General features: G+C 51.3%; 1 protein-coding gene across 3 annotated transcripts in view; it reads right to left on the bottom strand.

The window, feature by feature from the left end:
* RASGRF2 (Ras protein specific guanine nucleotide releasing factor 2) overlaps positions 1-22,127 on the bottom strand; it is a 2,380,666-nt gene that overhangs the window by 266,583 nt on the left and 2,091,956 nt on the right. The gene's annotated exons all lie outside the window — the stretch shown is intronic.

The following is a 22,127-nucleotide window of genomic DNA, read 5'->3' as shown; positions in this document are numbered from 1 at the left end:
AGAAAACCATTGATGCTATTCTGGAGAAGTGAAAGGTCTGTATTTCAACAGAAGAGGAACTGTTGTTGTCGGAACTGTGGTTAACAAATCTTTACCTTGATATTTACTTTTCAAGAACTGATATTGACTTTTCAAGAACTCATCTGAGACTTTACTACCTATGCAGATGTTCCTTATATTTTGTTTTCTGAAAGATGAGAGCTTTGGATGCTTACTGCACTTCTTAGCCCCGCGAGGATCTTAACTTCGACAGGTGTTCAAAGTGGATCTGGGAGAAGGCCTACCCAGGACGAGTTTCCTCTTCCTCTCTTTTAAGGCCTTCACCATCATAGACTGACACAAGCCACAGTTGTCGACCCTGTGGCCCATACCCAATCACCAAAGCCATAGGGCCTCATTACGACTCAGGCGGTAAGGGTTTTACGGCGGCGTTAACAGCGCCGACCCTTACCGCCTGAGTACGAGGTCCCTTAGCGCCATGGCGGACTTAACACCTGCTTTTAGCAGGTGTTAAAATCCATGGCGCTAAGGGACCATGGAGTTAATTACGCCACCGTAATTTACGGTGGCGTAATTAACGCCTTCCCCACTCCCATTATGCCCTATGGGGCAAAAATGGGAATGGGGAAGGGTAAATGGGGATTGGGGACTTACCGCCCCGCCAACCTCGGAATGGGGCGGTAAGTCCGCCAACCACCATGGCGTAAATGTAGTTTACGCCATGGTGGTAAAGTCACGGCCCAGGCGGTAACTTACCGCCAAGGTCGTAATGAGGCCCATAGATAGACATCTTGGACCCGCAATTCGAACATCTTTCAAACCCGGTTTTCGGGGTTGAATCGTCGAGTAAAGTCGATACACAGTAGAAAAATAACTGAGGAGAGTGAACCCTTTTGAAGCGGCTGTGTGGAAAAACAGACCTGAAGCAACGGGCACAGTGCACACCATTTATACTGACGCTGACATCATGGTCGAGAGTGGATGGAGACCATCGAAGGACACAAGGTGGGAGACTCACGGCGCCCACTGTTGTGAAAAGTTTTCAGAAGCTGGAAGCAGGTTATCAGAGAATATAAAAGATGCGGAATATGTGGGAGGACACAATCCATTTGAATGAGCATTAATCTAGGCGTTTCCTCCTGAGGGTGAGCTGGGGGCATATGACGTTGGTGCAATGTTCAGGCAAGCAGCATGGGGGGCATGAGGAGGGAAAAGGACAGGGGAGGGAGGGTAAGCATGGTTTTAGTAAGATCACTCTTGCAAAGGTGAGTGGTGGTGTAGTTTAGGCTAGACCATACACGTGAGGATGAGGTGGAGGCTTGAAGAAGTCATAGTGGGGAGATTGAGCTCACAGAAGAGGAAACAATTGCGCTGTGCTGGCAACAGAGCAGCTGGAGGCATACAAGGGGCCGAGTAGGAACAAAGGAAGGATCGCTGCACACCAAAAATGAAAGAACATGATTTCAAAGGCAACTTTGCATTGGGCCATCTAATATAAAATACCTGCACATTCGTTTAAATGGCAGAAGGTTATTTAAATTAACAAATTGTGCTTGCTCTATTTCATGCCTCCAGCTTTGCCAGTTGCCAGGCCAACGAGATATTCAAGTTTCCAGCATCCCTTCTCTCTCTCTCGCCTGTCTTTGTGACAAAGGTTTAACCACACATGGTGGTGCTTTGTATCTGCAAAATGAACCAAAACCAACAAACATTGACACTGACAACAGATTTGGCTTTAGCTTTTGTATCGTACCCATTCATCCTCATATGCAGTGACAAGGTGGAGGAGGTGCACACAGTGGAGATAACATCTCCATAGGTTTGACCTGCTTTGTCCTGCCAGTGTTTAATTTTATGTTTGAATGAGATTTTCAGGCAGGAGTAAAACTACTGGATTCCTAAACAATCCACCTCAGTTTTACATTAGCTGAAGACCACGCAAATCCCATAGGAATCCATTAAATTGTAACAAGTAATATGTATTTGTTTCACAAAACGGAGAGGAAAAAGAAAGCGTAGAAGGGAATAGCCCCCGATTTGACCCCCATTTAACTCTTTACTATTCCCTGCTTTATGAATATTCAAAATTGCATGCAGGTGATCAGCATGTAAGTGCTAACATTGGTACCCCATTGGTTAGAAGCACAACAAAGTAGGGAAAGTAGGTCAAGGAAGGGGACGGCACAAGAGGGAAGGGGCATGTGGAAGACTCTAGGACAGAAGCACACATGAACTGGTCACCAGAGAAGACAGGGAGAAGAGCAGAATCCTATTGTCATCTACTGTCCTCACCTACCTGGGTGAAGCATCAGGGCAATCTGGAGGCATTGAAAGTCTAGCATGTTCCACAAATGCCCACGCACTGCCATTAACGGACCAGGTACTGGCATAAAATGCCGAGGTACTCCATAAGCCTAGCAGCTATTGGCATTCTATGTCCAGTTACTCCTGCAATGTACCAGCAATGTATACTCTTTTGTCATCATGTCTCAAAGTACTCTCATTATTCATCATGTTTAGATGCAAGATGGAATTATCACTATCACATGCCCGGGTAATGATGCAACATGCCACGTATTGGAATCACATGCCCAGTAACTTATTGACTGCACCAGGTAGGCTACAAGGAAAGAAGCACAAGCCGGGGGTGGTAGCGACAGAGGCGCGGAGTGCAGGGCATTGTTCTGACTCATGTCTGTAGATAAAGCCTCACATGGCCACAAACTACCATCCCACAAACAGGTAAGCCCTGATGTCCAGCTACATGCTGTCTACCTCCATGCACCAGAGGCCGAGAGGCAACTGCATTTGGCCACGCCCTGCCATTTTGGCCTAGGCACGGATATCAAATATTCAGGTAGTGCAATCAATTGTCTCGGCGGGATAGCTCAGGTGCAACGCGCTCATCTTGGAAGCAAGACGACGCAGAGCAACACAGGTTCGATATCGGGTCTGCGGTTGGAAACCTTTGGCTATTCAGTGCATTATAAATAAACTATTATATATATTATATGTATATTATGATACTTTCATAAAAATACAGGTATTGGCAGTATATTACTCAAAGATGGATGCAGGTAGTGCAGGATGATACTTTCATACAAATACAGGTATTGGCAGTATATTACTCAAAGATTGATGCAGGTAGTGCAGGATGATACTTTCATACAAATACAGGTATTGGCAGTATATTACCCAAAGATTGATGCAGGTAGTGCAGGATGATACTTTCATACAAATACAGGTATTGGCAGTATATTACTCAAAGATTGATGCAGGTAGTGCAGGATGATACTTTCATACAAATACAGGTATTGGCAGTATATTACTCAAAGATTGATGCAGGTAGTGCAGGATGATACTTTCATACAAATACAGGTATTGGCAGTATATTACTCAAAGATTGATGCAGGTAGTGCAGGATGATACTTTCATAAAAATACAGGTATTGGCAGTATATTACTCAAAGATTGATGCGGGTAGTGCAGCCATATGCAAAGGTGCTTCTACTATGGCTTTGGCATTGCCCCAGAATGCATGAATCACCATCAGATGTCCCACACTGCCATCAAAGGCCTGGCCCTCCCATTCAATGCCAGAGGTAGTGCTCTTATATGAATAATTACTCCCATAAAGGGAGAAGCATTTTCACCAAATGCTTCGATACTTCAGCAGGAAACCCAGTTACTCCCTAAAATACCAGATGTGTACATGCAATCCCGTAATAGATATGGTATTGCCCTGAATAACTATTAACCTCCATCCTCTGACCTGGCAACTGAACCAGATCAGGGAAGGATGCACCCAGGAGCTTCAACTGGTACAGTGCTGGCTGTTCATTGCACACGGGTGGGGTGGAAGAGGCAACAGGAGAGTGTCTCATAGTCGGGGCACTTTTATGAATACAATGCACACCAGGCAGACACCGGGGCAAAGAATGTTGCCACCCTACTATCTCGCAAGGCTTTTACACAGCAGTTTCTGGTCCCACAACTGACATTTCACAGGATGCTGCAAACCACCAGCAATTGCGGTCCATTGGTAGAGCAACGTGTGAGCTACCACTACTTGACAATGGAAGGACAAGCTCCTACTCTGGATCAGGACTGAGTTCTATTGGCTGACAGGCTTCACTACAGTCTCCCACTACTGAGGTGGTAAGCCTTTGAGAGGTTTGAGATGCCCTGGCAGAGCTATTTGTGGAATTGTGTTTGTAAGATAGTTCAGTGGGTTCATTCGCCTGCTGCAGAGAACTGTTTTTAACCAATCTGAGGTTTACATGCACAAATCCAGGTGGGGCGGGCTAAGCATTTCATCCCTCTGACATCAATAACATAAGTACTGTTGAATGTGAAAACAATAGCACTTATAATGTACAGTGCAAGCACAAATATAAAACAAGAGATTAACAGTTGGAAACAAATATGCTTGCAAACATGTCCAACAATATCAAAGTCAAATGAGTGTTTCTCATTTGCATCCGCCGGGATGATATGAAAGGAAGAAAAGCTGTGCTTTAATTCCTTTCATAATATATTCTCTTTGAGAGCAGATAGGGCAGCTCAGTGGGATTAGCCTGCAGAATAAAGCGTGGAGCCTCAGCTACAATAGAGAGTCAAGATTTAGAGGAGTCATTCTGCTTATCAGCGGGTTCACATTAAGGCTTACTTCAGTGCAGCTTCACAAAAACGTTGCACTATTAGTATTTACTTATTTATTTGTACATGGATAGCAGCGTGCAAAGCCCATAGGCATCTAGGCGCTAGTTACATTTAGAGCAAACAGAAGTCAGTGGGGGCCAGAAAGGGGGGAGAATAGTCAGTTGAACAACATTGTTTTAAGATGCTTTTTGAAAACACTGTAGGAAGATTCTTCACGCAGGTGAGGGAGTAGCTTGTTCCAGAGAGACGGCGCCCGGACTGCGAAGCTGGTGCCCCCAGCTTTAGCATCTTTGAAACTTGGGGTGGCTGTAGGCAGCCCTAGTGGGTCTTTCAGAGGTGTTTTTTCTTAGATTGGCAGGAAGGTAGCCAGGAGTGTCATTCTAGAGACAGTGGTGGGTAAGGGATAGGATTTTAAAGTTGATTCTTTCAATAACTGGAAACCAGTGGGCAGATCTCCCGACATCTGATATGTGGTCCTGCTTGGCAATGTTAAGGGCGGCTCTGAGAGCATCGTTCTGGTAGTTTGCAGAGGTTTTTTTCAGAAGTGCTTCAGAGCAGGGAGTTGCAGAATTCAAGTTTCGAGCAAATTAGTGCAAGTGCAACTTCCGGACGGTTAGTGGTAGTGAGGAAAGGTTTGCTGGCATTGATTAGTTTAATTGCATTGCCTAAAGTGGAAGCAATATGGTTGACATGGCGGGTCACGGAAAGCAATGAGTCGAGGTAGACCTCAAGGGCCTTGACCGAGGAAGCGATGACAATCTTGTGGCTGTCGATGATGAACGAAGTGTAGACCTGGGGGAGACTCTTCAGGCGGGCAGGAGGCCCAATGAGTAGCAGTGCAGCGTATTCATCATTGAGTCAGAGACTGTGTGCGGCCATCCAAGATTGGATGGTTTCATATATTTGGTTGATTCTAAGGGTGTCTCTCAGGTGGTCGCAGGAGAGGGGGATAAGGATTTGGGTATTGTCAGCGTAGTTAGTATATGAGATTCCCAAAGTGTTAAGATGGTCAAACAGTGGCTTGGTGTAAACGTTGTACGAGGTAGGTGAGACACAAGAACCTTGGGGTACCCCGAAGGAGTTGGGTGTGGGAGAGTCAGTGGTTTCACCCGCAAATACTCTGGAGGTTCTGTTAGACAAGAAGGAGGCAATCCTGTTGGTGGCATTGGGGGAGAAATTGGCAGCCGATGTTAGGGCTTGGCAAACGATCCTGTAGTCAACAAGGTTGAATGCCGCATAGAGGTCAAGATGGAGGAGCAGGGATGAGGATCCCCTGTCGTTGCCAGTGTCCAGCTAGTTTTTTCTAAGTCAAGGAGGGCTGTTTCTGTCCCGTGCTTAGGGCGGAAGCCTGACTGGTGGGAGCCTAGAATGTGGTAGTGTTCGAGGGAAGATTGAATTTGTAGATAAGCCACTATGTTCATGATTTTGATAAGAAAGGGGGCGGTAGTGATAGGGGGTTTACAGTGATAATTTCGAAAACAATAATGTCGAAAATCATTATTTCGAAAAAAAAGTCGGGAAAAAAAAAAGTCGAATTTTTTTTTCAATATGTTTTTTTCGAAATGGGGGTTTCCCTCCCAACCCCCCTTTTTTGATTTATTTTTTGTTTTACCCCCTTTTTTTACTCCCGGACCCCAAAATAAATATATAATTTAAAAAAAACATAATTCGACATTTTTTTTCGACATTTTTTTTCGACATTTTTGTCATTCGACATTTTTTTTTTTCGAAATTATGACTGACCACCGTGATAGGGCTGTGGTGTGGATGGCTGGGCTGGATAGTGGTGTGGATGGCTGGGTTGAGGGTGGGTTTTTTCAAGAGTGGTGAGATCCAGGATTCCTTAAGTGAGAGGGGGACAGAGCAGGATGTGAAGGAGAAGTTGATGATGGCGACTATCAGAGGGAGCAGGGGCTCAACACAATCTTTGACCATAGCGGCTGAGAGAGTATCTCCCTTGCATCAGGAAGATTTAATGCCAGTGATGATGCTAGCAAGGGCAGTGATGCTAGTGGGCTGAAACCTGAAGGGTGGGATGTCATCACAAGTAGGACCAGGTTGGAGGTCAGCCGTGGGCCGTGAGGCTTGTTTGGCTTTTATTTTGGATTGGAGCTGTGTGAATTTACCGTTGAGGGTGTCTTGGATCTCATTACACCAGTCATTTACTTTGATGATGGCGTCTGGGGGGATAAAGCAGTCTCAAGCTTGCAGAGAATGGTGAAGAGTTCCCGGGAACTGGAGGAAGCATTGGCGATTGCTAGGTTGTATGTGGAGGCTATTGAAGGGAGAATCAGCTGTTTGTATTGGTTTGAGAGTGGGGAGAGGTGGCACTTGTTAGTGGGAGTGGGGGATTTGAGCCAAGTGGCTTCTGCTGTAAGTTTCACTGCCCTGGCAGCACATAGTTCCGGGGTGAACCAGGAGTTGTGATGGCTTGGGTTCTTGGGCTTCTTAGCTTTGAAGGGAGCAAGCTGGTTGACAGCGTTACGAAGCAAGGTGTTTTAATGGTCGACTAGGACCTTGGGGTCTTGTGTGGCGGGGAGAGGTGAGTTAATGAGAGGGATCATGTTGGAGTTAGTCAGGTTGCATTAACTTCAGGCCAAGGTTAGAAGTGATGGTAATGTTGCATTTGTCATCTAGCAACCAGTCGAGTATGCGGCCGTGAGAGTGTGTGGGTTCTGTGATGATTTAGGTACATCCAAAGGCTGCCAGGGAGGTGGCTATGGCAGTTGCATTTGTGCCATTGACGTAATTAAAGCCCAGGTTGAGGTTGCCTAATATTATGAGTTGAGTAGAGTGTTTGAGGTTGGTGGAGATGAGTTGGGTGAGGTCGTCTTCGAAGGAAGCAATGGGGCTGGATGGATGGTATATGAGATGTAAGGTGATTGTGTTTTTATGTGAGCATCTGAGTTTGGCTGACAGAGATTCCCAGTTGGGAATCAATGTCGTGGAGGAGGCGTGTAATGGCAGGCAATCTTTGTAGATCAAACCTTTTGGACCTGTCGCATCAGAGGATGACGTAGCCTGCGGGGATAGCAACAGAGAGGGTTGGGCCTGCAGAGGGGGAGAGCCAGGTCTTAGTGCGGGCTAGGAAGTCAAATTCATTGGTGGTGATGAGGTACAGGATTCTGTGGGGGGTGAGCAGTGATAGATCTGGTATTGAGGAGGGTGCTGCATCGGGTTATGTTTTTGGGATGTTGTAGTGTATGTGTTGGGGTACGTTGTGAGTGGTTGGCGTGGGGCTGTGTGACTGTGTAAAAATCTAGCGTAAGAGGCCTGAGGTGTGGTAACCTAGGTCCATTCAACACATGGAGCAGTGATTCTGTATTGCAGGTTGGCATTCCGGGCTCTGAAGTTGGGTGGGTGTGAGTTTCAGGCTGTTGAGGTAGGGGTGATGGAGGGATGTCTCTCGAGATAAGGCCTGAGGTTGTGGCTAGGGCTTTGCTGTACCAAGGTATGGGGGAGGGTTGTTGGACGGGTGGTTTTGCATAAGTAGAGGCATGCTTATTGGGGAGCTTGGTTTTGGCAGGTAGTGTTATGGTGGTTTTGTGTGATGGCTGAGTTTTCAATGCGGAGGGTGTGGGTTGGAGAGGGGGTAACTCAGAGGACTTGGTGTTCCTTGTATTGCCTATGGCATTCTGTGGGGGTATGGAATGTGTGCAGATGGGCTGGAAAGAGGGGGTGATGGCCAGGCAATGTGGCGGGGCAGGCATTTTGCTTGTGCACTGCATGGTAGGCGGTGCTAGTTTGGGGTCATTGTGATGGCATTTGGTAAGAGGAGCCAGTAAGAGGGGAGGCCATGCTGAATGGTTAGGCTAGAGACTTAACTCCTTCAGGGATGGTAGGAATAGGGTGGGCGGTGGGAGATTGCGCACAGGGGCTTGCTTACCGAATGTGCCGTGTTGTGGGCTGCATCGCATGGCTGCATTGCTTGAGTACAGTGCCAACAGTGAGAGGTGGTAGTAAAGTGGTGGTAGGAGGCAGGGTGATCGGCGCTGAAGCTGCTCAGCACCATGAGGGGCTGAGTATGTGCAGGTGGGTGAGAGGGATTACTTGTGATGGCGGGTTGAACAGTGCTAGTCAATAGCTGTGGTGGGCAGTCGAGCTAGGAAGGTGCTCTGTATGCCAGTGGGCAGGGGACGCAGAAAGGACTATAGTTAAGTTACACGATGGGGAGCTTAACTGGTGTGGGTGCTGCAAGGATGATCGGGATGTAGTTTTGGCGGGGGAGGGAGGCTAGGTGGGGCTGCTGGTATGATACAGCAGTTTTCGCAAGTGGGGATACCAAGTAGGGTACTGCCATATGCATTAAAAGATGCCATTGGCTTACCTTCTCCGATATGTACTTCAGACTGGGTACATCCACGATCCATGGCACGTGGCACTTGAGCAGCAGAGAGCTAAAGAGAGGGATAAAGGCCTTTGCTCCTGGCCTTCGCCTGCCGGCCATGGTCCGTTCCATTTATTGGATGCTTCTGCGACCCCGAAATGGCCTGAACCATCCAACAGGCAATCTCAGCCTTAGAGGCCTGAGAGCCGGGGGAAGAGCCCCCAAAAGTCACAACCAGTGCCTCGGACTTCCTGAAGGATTTTGTCAGAGAGAGATCAAACTTAAGGACTCTCTTAAGGTCCAAGGAATGCAGATCCATCTCTGCCTCCAACTGTGGGTTCGGGAAGAACACCGACAGGCAGATCTCTTGATTCAGATGAAACGGAGAGACCACCTGGGGCAAGAAGTTTGGGTGAGTGGGCATGATAACCTTGTTGTTGTGAAACGTGGTGAAGGGCTCACACAAAGACAACGCCTGCAGCTCACTAACCCTGCGTGCAGTGGAGAGAGCCACCAATAAAAAAGTCTTTAGTGTCACCAAGTGGATGTCGATGGAAGCCATCGGCTCGAAAGGCTTGCGTTGCAAAGCCACAAGAACCACATTGAGTTCCCAGACCGGATGTGGTCTATGCACAGGAGGAAAAATCCTAGACAATCCCTTAAGGTGGGCCTTAACCACTGGGTTGGCTGCCGAAAAAACATGCTATGGGGAATTCTTGTAAGCCCCAATGGCCGGCCAATACGTGCGGCAAGCATCCACCTGGACTCCAGAATGATCCTGGTGTGCTGAAAAGGCCATTACATCATCCAGAGGACAGGTGACAGGGTCCAGCCCCTTGTCACGAGCCCAATGGCAGAACCTAGTCCACTTGCTGGGACCGGGTTGAGGGCCTCCTGACCTGCTGAATGATGTCCCAGTTGTCATCCAGAAATTGAGCATGCTGAAGCCTCAGCTGATCAGGAACCAAGCCACCAGAGCCAGTTTGTCTGGGTCCATTCCACTGCCCCACCCTGCTGCGTCAGAAAGCTCCTGCTGGGGATCGGAAGGTGGACGGGATCCAGGGAGAACAAATGCAGAAGATCCAAAAACCAGGGTTAGGAAGTCCAGTGTGGGGTAATCAGGATGAGGCTGCTCCCTACTGAAGCACAGAACTTGCGGATCAGAGTGGTGGGGGGAACGCATACCACCAGCGGCCGTGGCAACAGATCTGTAAGGTGTCTCCCAGAGATCCCCGACCCCCCCATGAAGCAAACTGGGGGCACTTAGCATTTCGGGGGGGGGGTGCAAACAAGTCCAGGCCCCCACAACGCTGCAACAGGAGCAACAAGTAGTCGTTGTGCAACTCCCACTTGTAGATGTTGAAGCACAAGCAGCTCAACTGATCCCATTCCCAGATTTAAACCGCCTCCATGCATAGGAGGCAAAGGAGTGGGCGAACGGATGCCACCCTGCTTGTTCAGGTAAAACATCATAGTAGAATTTTGTATCCTGATCCTGACTAGCACTGACTTGTCCTTGAATAGGAGCAAACATGTCTTGAGGGTCAGGCCCATTGCCCATAGCTCGAGCAGGTTGATATGTAGGAGGGCTTCTGCCCTAGACCATGCTCAATCAATCGCATAGCTTTCCAGGGTGGCCTCCAGCCCAAAAGAGAGCAGTCCGTCATCACCACCACGGTAGGCTCCGGTCGGTTAAAGGGGGCTCCCACGGAACCATTGCCATCCATGAGCCACCAATCAAGGTCGGGCAGAAGGACTGTCCGACTGAGACCCCATATCCTGATCTCAAGGTGTAGCTGGAGGTGTCTCATCTTGATGCGAGAGTGCTGAAGAGTGAGCACGCAGGAGGCCATCAGGCCCAGAATGTACTGTAACCACCATGCTGAGGTGGTTGAGTTGGCCAGAAAGTGTCCCACCGCCTTGCGCAGGGACATCTGTCTCTCAGGTGTGGGGGAACACCTGCTGAAGGGTGGTGTTCCACCATACTCCTAGGAAAAACAAGTTCCTGGGACGGGCATAGCTGTGATTTCTGCTGGTTGAGAGAAAACCCTACTTGATGAAGGGTATCCGCCAGCCTCCGACAAGAGTGCACCACCGCTTCGGGCAACCCTGCCCTCACCAACCATTCATCCAAGTAAGGATATAGATGATGGCCCTCCAAGCCGAGGACTCCATTCATCAACTTCGTGAAGACATGAGGGGCCGAGTTCAGGTGGAAGGGCAGCACCTTGTACTGAAAGTGGTACAACACAATCATGAACCTCACAAACGTTTGATAAAGTTGATATATGGGTACATGCAGGTACACATCCTTGCAGTCCAGGGAACACATCCAGTCCCCCGCACATAGACACTCGGCCATGTGTGCAGGAGTAATGATCTTGAAGCATTCCAGCTGTAAAGACAGATTTAGAAAAGACAGCTCCAGGACTGTTCTTGTGTACTGCAAAAATACTGGAATACTAACCGGAGCCACTGTCTACAAGAGGAACTGGTTCTATTGCCTATATCTCCAAGAGTGAGAAGCTATGTGGTAAAAGGGCCGGGGGCCCGATCTGACGAAGAGGAGAGGATGGTAGAGGCAGAGGAAGAGGAAGACTGAAGCCCATGGAGACTACGGATAGGATCCACGATTTGCTGAAAAGATGCTTCCAAGTGTCCTGGAACAGACACATACACCCTGTCCACCCCCACACAGAGAGCTGTGTTCCCCGACCCTGACATCACTGCTTCTTGGTGTCCGAGGCAGGGGTAGTGGAGGGGGAGTGGAAAAAACTGTGCAATATCCTCTGCTGCTTCTTTCTGGTGTCGCTGGGCAACCTGTCAGGCTGCCGCGTACCGCAGTCTCCGAAGACCTTGAAACCGGAGAAGGTTCGGGGTCTGAACTCGGTCCTACCCTGGGATTGAGGGAAGGACTTCTGACTTGGCTTTGTCAGGATGGCCAAGGACTTGGCAGTTTGAGTGGATCTGTTCTTTTATGTTAATTCGTCATCCGTGGATGAATGGAAAAGGTGCACTCCCTCAAAGGGCAAGTCAATATTCCGGTCCTGCATGTCAGATGAAAACTTAGTGGTGTGTATCCAGGCCATCCTTCTCATCTCAACCCCAAGACAAAGCCCTCAGCTGGCTTTGTTGATGTAGGAGACCGAAGAATCCATGAGCAATGGCCTGAGCATCTGCCCGAGCAATGATGCCTTCTTGTCGGAAGTGAGGTTGGGCAGAAATTCCACAAGCTCCCGCCACAGCTTCATGTTAGCTGTGGCCAAGAGGGCACCGCGTTGGCCTGTTGCAGATGTAGTCCTGAGATGGAGTAGCAGCACTTCCCCAGGGATTCAAGGACTTTGTCCTCCTTGGAGAGGCAAGTGGAGGTGGCTCCCGTGGAGGAAGACGAGGAAGACGATGGTTCAGAATACAAAGAGGTGGCAGCCACCACCGAGGAATGGGCTGCGGGTCAGAGGCAAGGCGGATTGGCTCTCCATCCATCAGCCTGAACCTGCTGTGCAGCTTCTTGTTCATCTGACTTCTCCCAGACTTTCCGTGCCACCTGCAGTACATCCCTCTGGAGTGCCAGATCAGATCGTGGTGTGCTTCCCCAAGACCTCTGTGAGCACCCCTGACTGCTTGGGGGCTTCCTCGGGAAGAGGGAGCCCCAAGAACTCTGACAGACCCTGGACACGGTCATGAAAGGCCTTGACGGATGCCGAAGGCTTGTTGTCCTGGGTGTCTACGTCATCATCGTCATCGTACCACCCCGCCCCCTTTTTTGCAGGCTTAGGGGAGTCCAGGCCCTAGGACACAGGTACCGGCGGAGTCCCCCCCAGTTTCGGAGTCAAAGACAAGTCCAATGGCTGTTGAAGGGGAGGCATTGGTGGTACAGGAGGAGGTGGAGGGGTCAGTACGACTGGTAGGGCCTGCACCGGAGGAGGGACCGGCACTGGAAGTGCAGAAGGGACAGGAGAAACACCCCGAGGAGGAGGCCTAGGCGGCGCAGCCTGCGGGATGACCTCCTACACAATATCCCTCAGGTGCCCCTTCATCTGAGGAGAAAGCATGAGGAAGATGAAACCTGCAAAGAAGCAATCCTTATTTTACACTGAGTCCCTCGGGCCCTGTCCTCTGAGGCGCTGGGGCCTTGGTCAAAGCGCTGGGACCCTGACCCATAAGATCCTCTGCTGCTTCCTGAAGGAAGGGGGCTGGAATCGTCCTACAAGGCCCACTCGATGGGCAAAAGGACTGGCGGGTCCTGAGCCAAATCCAAAATGGCCGTCAGCCTGGCAGGCACTGCCATGTGCCGCTCTGCCATTTTGAAGCCTTGCGCCATGCCCTCGGCGGGGGGCACGAAGGCCCTGAGCTAGGAGAGGCCTCAGACATGGGTCTTGCACCCGAAGCAGAGGCGTCGACGTCAGAGATCCCTCTGGTAGGCGCTGAGTCCTCAGCCGGATGGGCGGTAGTGAAAACGCCCTGGATTCTCCAGTACGCTGGGAGCCCTCGGCACCCATGCCGAAAGCTGTGCTGGATCCAGCCGAGGAGCGACTCTTGGAGGTGGCACTGAATGATCCCTTACCCCCTGGGGTAGAATAACTGGACAACCCTGATCGTCCTTCCGAGGACAGCCTGGTAGGCTCCCTGACCCCTCAGCTTGACAGCCAGTGACCTGGAAGGCCTCAGGTCTGTCCCCAGACCACCCAGAAGGGCCCCCGGGCACCTCAGCATGGGAGCTGGCAGCCCTCAAGGCCTTGTGCCTGTCAAAACCAGAATGCGAGGAACCCCGATCCATGGGAACCCCGGTGAAGGAGTCTCTGCATCGTGGAGCTGTGTTGAACAGAGATCCTACCTTGTCTTGATGAGAGGTCCCAGACACAAAGTCCTTAAGGTGGGGAGGAGGAGAAGTGTGGAAGATCTCCATCCACAGCGACAAAGAATTCTTCAATGCCCTGTGACCGAGAGCGCTGCAGGCCACACACAAGTTCCAGAGGTGGTCAGGCCCCAAACACTCAAGACAGAGTGCATGGAGGTTCAAGGCCAGGAACAAGCGGTCACAAGAGGCACATCTCGTGAATCCACCTGCGTCCAACATGTGCTGGGGAGGGAGGTGGGGCACCGAAGGGAAGTGGAAAAATTATCGAAAAACAAGAGGGGAGCAAGCGGAAAGCTAAAAAAGACTCTGTTCTGGCGGCCAGATCCGTCACTGTCCATGCGAAAAAGGGACTGAGGTGAGGCGCTCAAGGGTGGGGCCTTGATGTCTGAGGCCGTACCCCTGTACGCTATACTAAATTCAAAGGGGAAGCTACATTTTTCACTGGCAAAGGTTCCGGTACCATCACCATGTTAGTGGACGCCCACAAGGATGGATGAAAGGGGACTGGACATATGCGTATACTGAAGTAAGCAGATGGAACAAGTTACTTACCTGTAACTGTTGTTCTCCAGCATGGGTCTGGTATGGATTCACATGCTCATGAATATTCCCCGTTGTCAGGCTGGCAATCCTCGGTAAAGAGAAAAAACCAGTTTAAGTTTCATTTCTGAACTGTCTTTCTCCTAATAACCAATCACTGGTCTCTGGGGCATACTGCCCCCAGCCAATGACTGCCCTCTACCTAAGCCCCTCCCCATGCAGCCATCTTCAGATTTGGTAGCACATAAAGTGGCAGTAAGATCAAGAGAAGAGCCGCAGAGGGGTAGGCGGGAGGGTTCGCATGTGAATCCATGCCAGACCCATGCTGGAGAACAACAGTTACAGGCAAGTAACTTGTTCCTTCTCCAGCATGGGGTCTGGCAAGGAATCACATGGTCATGAATACAAGAATGCATAGCAGTAGACACATGCACAACCACAGGAGGTGGCAAGGCTCAACATTAAGCATTTCAACATCTCAACATTAAGCATCTCTTACCTCCTCAGCAGGCTCACCTTCAAGCGAACAGGTTGCGCAGCACTGCCTGGCCGACTCTGGACTCCTCCCTGGAATCCCGGTCGACGCAGTAGAATCTCGTGAAGGTGTGCGTGGACCTCTACGTAGCAGCCCTGTAGATGTCCAGCAGGGGCTCACCAGACAGGAATGGCGTAGTAGCAGCGATCGCTCTGGTCGAATGGGCTCTCGGACGGCCAGGCAACGGTCGGTTTGCCAACCAGTGTCAGTGCATGATGCAGCCGGAGAGCAATCTGGAAATGGAAGCCTTGGAGAGGGCCTTCCCTTGGTTGACAGTGCCAAAGTTCACAAACAGCTGTGATGTCTTCCGAAAACTCTTCGTGCGGTCCTCATTGAGATGGAAGTCCAACGGCACCTTGGGCATGAATGAGAGGTGCGTCCTCAGCACTACCCTCGTCTCGTGGAATGTCAGGTATGGAGATTTACAGGAGAGGGCCTGGATCTCTCCCACTCATTGTGTGGAGGTGATGGCCACAAGAAACGCTGTCTTCCACAATAGGAACTTCAGCGGCGCCGAATGCAAAGGCTCGAATGGAGGGCCGATGAGCCTTGTCAGCACCACATTGAGCTCCCACGCCGGGGCTGGAGCCTTCACCGGTGTGAACGAGCGGAGCAGTCCTTTCATGAACTCCTTCACCAGGCAGTGCGACCACAGCGACGACCACCCCGGAGTTCTGGTGTAGCGGGAGATAGCCACCAGATGAATTATGATGGATGCATGGGCCAGTCCCACCTTGGCCAGCGACAGCAAGTATGGCAGAACTTGAGGGGCCGTAATCCGTAGAGGGTTGATCTTCTGTGCATGGCACCAGACAGAGAACCTCTTCCATTTATGTCCATAGCATTTAAGAGTTTAGGAAGCTCTGGCCTTGGCAAGTACCTCCTTGCAGTCTACCGGGATATCGTAGCCTCCGAACTCTAATGCTGCAGGAGCCAGGCCTTCAGGTTCAGCGACCCTGGTCCGTGGTGCAGGATCGCACCTCCTTTCCTGGCGAGAAGATCTGCGTCCATCAGAAGCTTGACTGGAGGGGACGCTGACATGTCCAGAAGGTCTGGGTACCATATCTGCCTCGGCAACCCCGATGCAACGAGGATCATCCTGCACCGGGACCGTCTGAGTTGACTGAGTCGCAGAAGCAATGGCAACGGCAACGGTGGGAACGCATAGAGGAACAGACCGTCCCAGGGGAAGGAGAATGCAGCGCCCATGCTCCCCGGTTGGGGAAGCCTGCTGGCGAACCTCCGACACTTGATGTTCGTCGCCGTCGCGAACAGATCTATCTGGGGATTGCCCTATCGTCAGAACAGTAGATCCACTTGATCCTGCCAGAGCTCCCACTCATGGCACGAAGGCAACTCCCTGCTGAGTGAGTCGGCGATGGTGTTCTTTACTCCTGCCAGGTGGAAGGGTACCAGGAACATCCCCTGGGTGATAGCCCAGTGCCACAGGTCCTGCGCTTCCTTGGATAGAGCTGGGGATCTGGTGCCCCCCTGCTTCCGGATGTAGAACATCGTGGTGGTGTTGTCGGTGAAGACCTGTACCATTTTTCCCTTGAGGGACGGGGGAAGGACCTGAGGGCCAAGGACGTTGATGTGTAGAGACCTCTCCTCTGGGAGTCAAAGGCCTCTCGCGTGGAGATCTCCGGTGTGCGCGCCCCAGCCCTCCAGGGAGGTGTCCGTCGTCACCGTCTCCTGATGCGCTGGGGTCTGGAAGTCCATGCCCGCCGCGAGGTGCACGTGGGTGCCCCACCACTGGATCGCATGCCGGAAAGTCTTGTTGAGGGCGATCTTGTCTTCGAAGCTTTCCGTCACTTGTACCCAACAGGTGTCGAGGAACTCCTGCAGCGGCCGCATCCATAACCTGCACAGTCGCACGAGGTAGATCCATGACGACATCATGCCGAGCAGGGACTTGATGGACCTCACCCTGGCAACCTTTGTGGTCAACAGCCGTTGTTCCTTGCCCAGGATGACCTTTATCCTCTCCTCCGACGGTGACGCCAGCCGTGTCACTGTGTTGAGTCTGGCTCCCAGGAAAAGGGCATCCTGCGATGGCACCAAGCAGGACTTCGCTAAGTTTATCGAGAACCCCAGTTCCGTGAGCAGGTGGACGGTCCTCGCTGTGCGGTCGACGGCGAGTTCTCTTGAATTTGCTCGGATGAGCCAATCGTCCAGATAGGAGTAGATGTGGCCCCCTGCAGGCGCAGCGGTGCCGCCACCGGCACCAGGCACTTTGTGAAGACCCTTGGCGCTGACTTCAACCCAAAGGGCAGTGCCTTGAACTGGTAGTGCCGCCCTTGCACCACGAACCGCAGAAACTTTACATGTCCTTTGTATATGGGGATGTGGAAGTAGGCATCCTCCAAGTTCAGCGACGACAGGAAGTCGCCTTCCTCCAGTTGTCCCAGCACATGCTGAAGGGTAACCATCCAGAACTTCTGGAATTTTATGAATTTGTTGAGGCGGCGGAGGTCTAGAATGGGCCACCAGCCGCGGGTCTTCTTTTGGACGAGGAAATACCGTGTGTATACTCCTGAGCCTCGTAGCCTCTTTGGGACGAGTTCTATTGCACCCTTCTTCAGCATTGCTCGTACCTCCAGAAGCAGCTGTGGAACGTGGTTTTCCTTTCTGTCCCCTGGTGGAAAATGGGGACACCTCTTTTGGAACTCCAGAATGTGCCCGTGGGCCAGGGCATCAGCACCCAACGGTCGGTGGAGATGGACTCCCACACACCGTCGAAGTTCGCCAGCCGGTCTCCCACTGGGGTGCTCGGGTGGGGACCCGACGTCACAAACGGTTCAGTCTTGCTTCACAGAGGCCTTGCCACCTTGGGCCCCTTGGCGATGACGACGGTGTCCACTGGCCTTGTTGCGGCCTCTGTAGGCTTCCTGTGACGAAGAGCGGGCTGCCTCGTGGTACGACCTGGAGCTGCCTCCGAATCCTTTGGAGGCACCTTGAGACTTGCCTCTGGAGGTACAAAAGGACGGCCGTTGCTGATGGAGAGAGCCCAAGGCCCGGGCCGTCTCGGTGTCTGCCTTGATGGCCTGCAGTGACTCGTCCCCTGCCTTGCCGAACAGGTTGTTCCCGTCGAAGGGCATGTCCAGGACCCTGATCTGCACGTCCTGATGGAAGTTGGTGGCCCTGAGCCAACCGCGCCGGCAAAGGCAAACGCGTTGTCCATCTGGCAAAAACCGGTGTCGGCAATGTCCGTGGCCACCGTGATGGCGTAGTCCGACGCCACCTCGCCCTCCTGCAGGATTTCAAGGGCTTCCGCCCTCTTGTCATCTGGGAGGACGTCCAGGAGGGGAGCGATCTTAAACCAAAGCTCTCTGTCATAGCGGGCCACGATCGCGGCGTTGGCCGTCTTGATGGTCATCGCTGCCGACGAGATGACCCATCATCCCATGGTGTCCAGCTTCTTCCCCTCCCCATCCAGTGGAGAAGTGGAAGTTGATGCTGTCGCTCCTGCCGATTTCTTCTTGGCCACCGCAGAGACCACCAAATCTGGGGACGGCTGTGCCCTGAGGCACATAGGTGCGGCGTATGGGACCCGGTACTTCTTCTCGTACCGGTCCCTCTTCGCAGGGGCCGTGGACGGGTTCTTCAGAAGGGACAGTCCTTCGTCCCAGATGTCGTCCAGTAACGGGACTGAGAGGATGGTCTTCCTCTTGGCCTCCCGTCGTTGGTAGAGGAATCCCTCCTTCTTCTGCTCTTTGGTGGGAATAGCTGGAAGAGCTCCGATGCCCTGGCGATCATGGCGTGAAAGGAGACAATTTCGTCGGGCGGGGAAGCCCAGGCAGGGGGTGATGGGAGATCAGTTCCATCGTCACCCCCCGTCGTCCGTCCCCGTCATCGCCGCGCCGTCTCTGTCTCATCCCTCGGTGGGGGGATGGATGTGAAGGATGGAACGGTGGGGGAGGATGGACTCGCCTCTGCTTGGGAGGAGGAGTCCCCGACGGTCCAGGCACCACTGGATCGTCCACCGGAGGCAAGGGTAGCCTCGTCCTTATCTCGGTGCACAGGGTTTGCAGTGCCAGCAAAATATCATCTTTCCTGTCCGTCGGAGGTGGAAACGGTTGCGACGAGAGCATAGGCAGCAGCGTGGTGTCCGGTTCCTCGTCGATCTGCCATTTCTCGTCGGCTCCACCCTTCCCGCGGGCCCTCTCCTTGAACCTCTTGTGCAGGATTGCCTTGACGATAGACAGCTCATCCTCGGAAGAGGTCTCTGAGTCCGTTAGGGCTACCTCGCCCCCCCTCTTTCTCATCCTAAGGTTTCACGGGGGTCTTCTTGGTTGGAAAGACAATTCCCTCCAGGATGGCAGGGAAACTCTAGGCCTAGAAGTCGTCTCCACTAGGGTCGCCTATGCAGGCTTCGCCAGGCCCGCAACAACTCCCTCAATCGAGGCCTTAGGCGGGTGATTCAGGGCCTTCACGACCTTGGGCGCATCTGAGGCCTTCACCGTGGGGGGAGGGTCACTGCCTCGCTCCCCCTTGGCTTTCTCTGTCGGGACCTGTCAGGGCTTCTCCCTAAGCTTACCCGGGTTGTCCGACTTCCTTTTCACGGAGCCGGAGCGTTGGCTCGTGGTTGACGGCGTCGGTGACATCGCGCCCTGCCTGGCAGCTGAGGAGCCCGAACCAACGGCACTCCCGTGCCCGTGGACTTGCAGTGCTTTGCCTTCAGTTGGGCCCCCGTAGCCGGAGCACCCTCAATGGTTTTAGAAGACCGCTCAGACTTCTTCTTCTCACCTGCTGCTGGGCTCTTCACCTCCAGCCAGTTAGCGAGTCGTGTACGACGGTCCTTCATGGTCTGGGTGGACATGTTCTTGGAGAACACACAGTCCTCCTCCAAGTGCGCCTTGTCGGCGTGAAGGCAGTAGAGGCACCGGGAGTGTTCATCCTCCTTGAAGACGTTCTGTAGTCCACATCCTGGGCAGATCCTAAACAGCTTGGATCCAGTTGGTGTTGAGTCTCCTTTGTCCTGGGCAATGTCCACGCGGGGTAGGCCTCAAAGATCTTCTTGAATCCTCCAAGAAGTGAAGTTCAATGAAAATTCGCTCTTGAGGGGCGTAGAAAATTCCGAAACGGGTTCCCGTTAATCGGCAGAAGAATCGGTGGAGGTTGAGGCTCGAATTGACCGAAAAATTAGAGTAAAACTCTTTGAAAAAAGGCAACACGCAGTAAAAGCTTGAGAGCTATAGCACGAGGACTCCCAACACTTGAACGTGCGGTAAAAATCTGAAGATGGCTGCTTGGGGAGGGGCTTAGGTAGAGGGCAGTCATTGGCTGGGGGCAGTATGGCCCAGAGATCCGTGATTGGTTATTAGGAGAAAGACTGGTTTCCGCTGCTACAAATATTTGTGCCCTGCTGAAAGGATTCCCAGTTGCATCTCAACGCTAAAGCCGGAGTCTGTTTTCTCTCTGCTTGCCATGGCAGTTTCTGGTCTATCTTGCCTGCCTTCTCCCTTCTCCCACTTCTCCTCGTCCTGTCCCTACCTTTCTTGTTCCTTGACTGTGTCCTGCCTGTTTGGATTTGTTCCACCGCCTGGAGTCTACCTTTGGTCCTTGCCAGACATTTTTGCTGTTTCATCGTAGACACCTCCCTCATTGCTTGCACTGTCTCCGAGGCACAGCGAAGAGATTGGCCTTCATTATAAGTGAGCCGGTCCAGTGATGAAGGTGCCTGTACCTTTTCCGGACCGGCTCACTTCGAGTCTGCTGGTAGGGGCTGTGAACTACTAGCAGGCCTGACTTGCCGGTAGTTCTGGCCCCTACCAGCAGATTTTTTACTGAAGCACAGTAATATCCTGGTAGCACCGGGATATCAGGCGGCGGAAACAGTAAAGGGAGTCTGCCAGTAACCCGCCAGTAGCACCGGCGGTTTACCGGCAGACTTGTAATGAGGGTCATTGTCTCTTCAGGAATGATAAGAACATGCAAATCAATTTAAAATATTCAATTTGAAGTGATGCATATGTTTACTGTGATGAACAAATCCACAATATCAGTGATGTCAATGTCATCACTTTCCATCAATCCACACAAAGCGGAGGTGTCGCCCCATGGTGCGGGAAGCCTGCCCATTGCTGGTGCCAATGTTGAGGTTCTGGGACCTGTGAGGAGTTGGTTATTCATCCCTCGTTTTCCACGTCAAAGTCCAGTCATCGTGGATCACCAGAAGGGACAAGGACCGTCTGGTGTCCGGTCAATTGGTCGAAAACAAACTGGTCGACTACAATTTGGTCGACACCATTTGGTCGAATGCCAAATGGTCGAATTTTTTTTTTTTTTATATATAAGTGTTTTGTGGGTTTTCGTGTGGGAAAAAAAAAAAAAGAAAAAAAAGGGGGTTGGGGGACCCCCCCAAAAAAAACAAAAAAAGGGGTAAAAAAAAAATCGACCATTTGGCATTTGACCAAATGGTGTCGACCAGTTGTCCCGTCGACCAAATGTTTTCGACCAATTGACTGGTAACCGGACCGTCTCACTCAGGTAAACGTGCTTCTCTGCTTAACACCATCAAAGAAGCTTTTGCAAAATTGTTAACAGGAAAGTTCTGTAGAGATTGCATTCCTGCTCCCACATTTACTGACATCAGGCAGAGAAGTTTCTCAGCTGAAAGTGGTAGAAAACCACACCAGTAGATTTGGGCACCAGGAAGACCACCCAAAGTTTAGACAGGGTCTGAAAACTCATCTGGTCACTCAAGTATCTACATGCTGAACTGCAAATCCATATGACCTCTGAACTTTGAAACATTGGTTTCCAAATTAGACATGAACATTAATGCCTGAACGCCTGGAATGGGACATCATTGTAGAACTGCATAAGTTACCCATTTACCTCCTCCTTTTCAGTTTTGGCTATTACGTGGTGCAGTAGGCACCAAACCCATTGAACTTGTTACAGTGGTTACACCACATTTGGGGAAAAGTCAGTTTCCAATGCATTTTTGGCAGCATATTTATGAAATGAGTTAGGGAATAATCAAAAAATTATTTCACTGGTAGTGAGGGTGCGGGGCAGGTGTGGGAGGGTATGGGACTTGCCCCTCATTAAAAAATACAGTCAAAATTGTGGAGATAAGGCTGCCATGATGAGATGGGCTAGATCCATAATCACTGTCTATAAAGCAAAATGGCTGGCACTGGAAGTGAAGATATGTGAGGAAGCCACTCAGCCTGTGGGTGTTGTTTTCCGTTTTACCCA

Source organism: Ambystoma mexicanum, chromosome 6p, assembly GCF_040938575.1.
Source record: "Ambystoma mexicanum isolate Mex_15411 chromosome 6p, UKY_AmexF1_1, whole genome shotgun sequence".
Classification (NCBI taxonomy): Eukaryota; Metazoa; Chordata; class Amphibia; order Caudata; family Ambystomatidae; genus Ambystoma; species Ambystoma mexicanum.
Note: the sequence above shows the minus strand (reverse complement) of the source record. Positions and strands in the feature narration are given on the sequence as shown.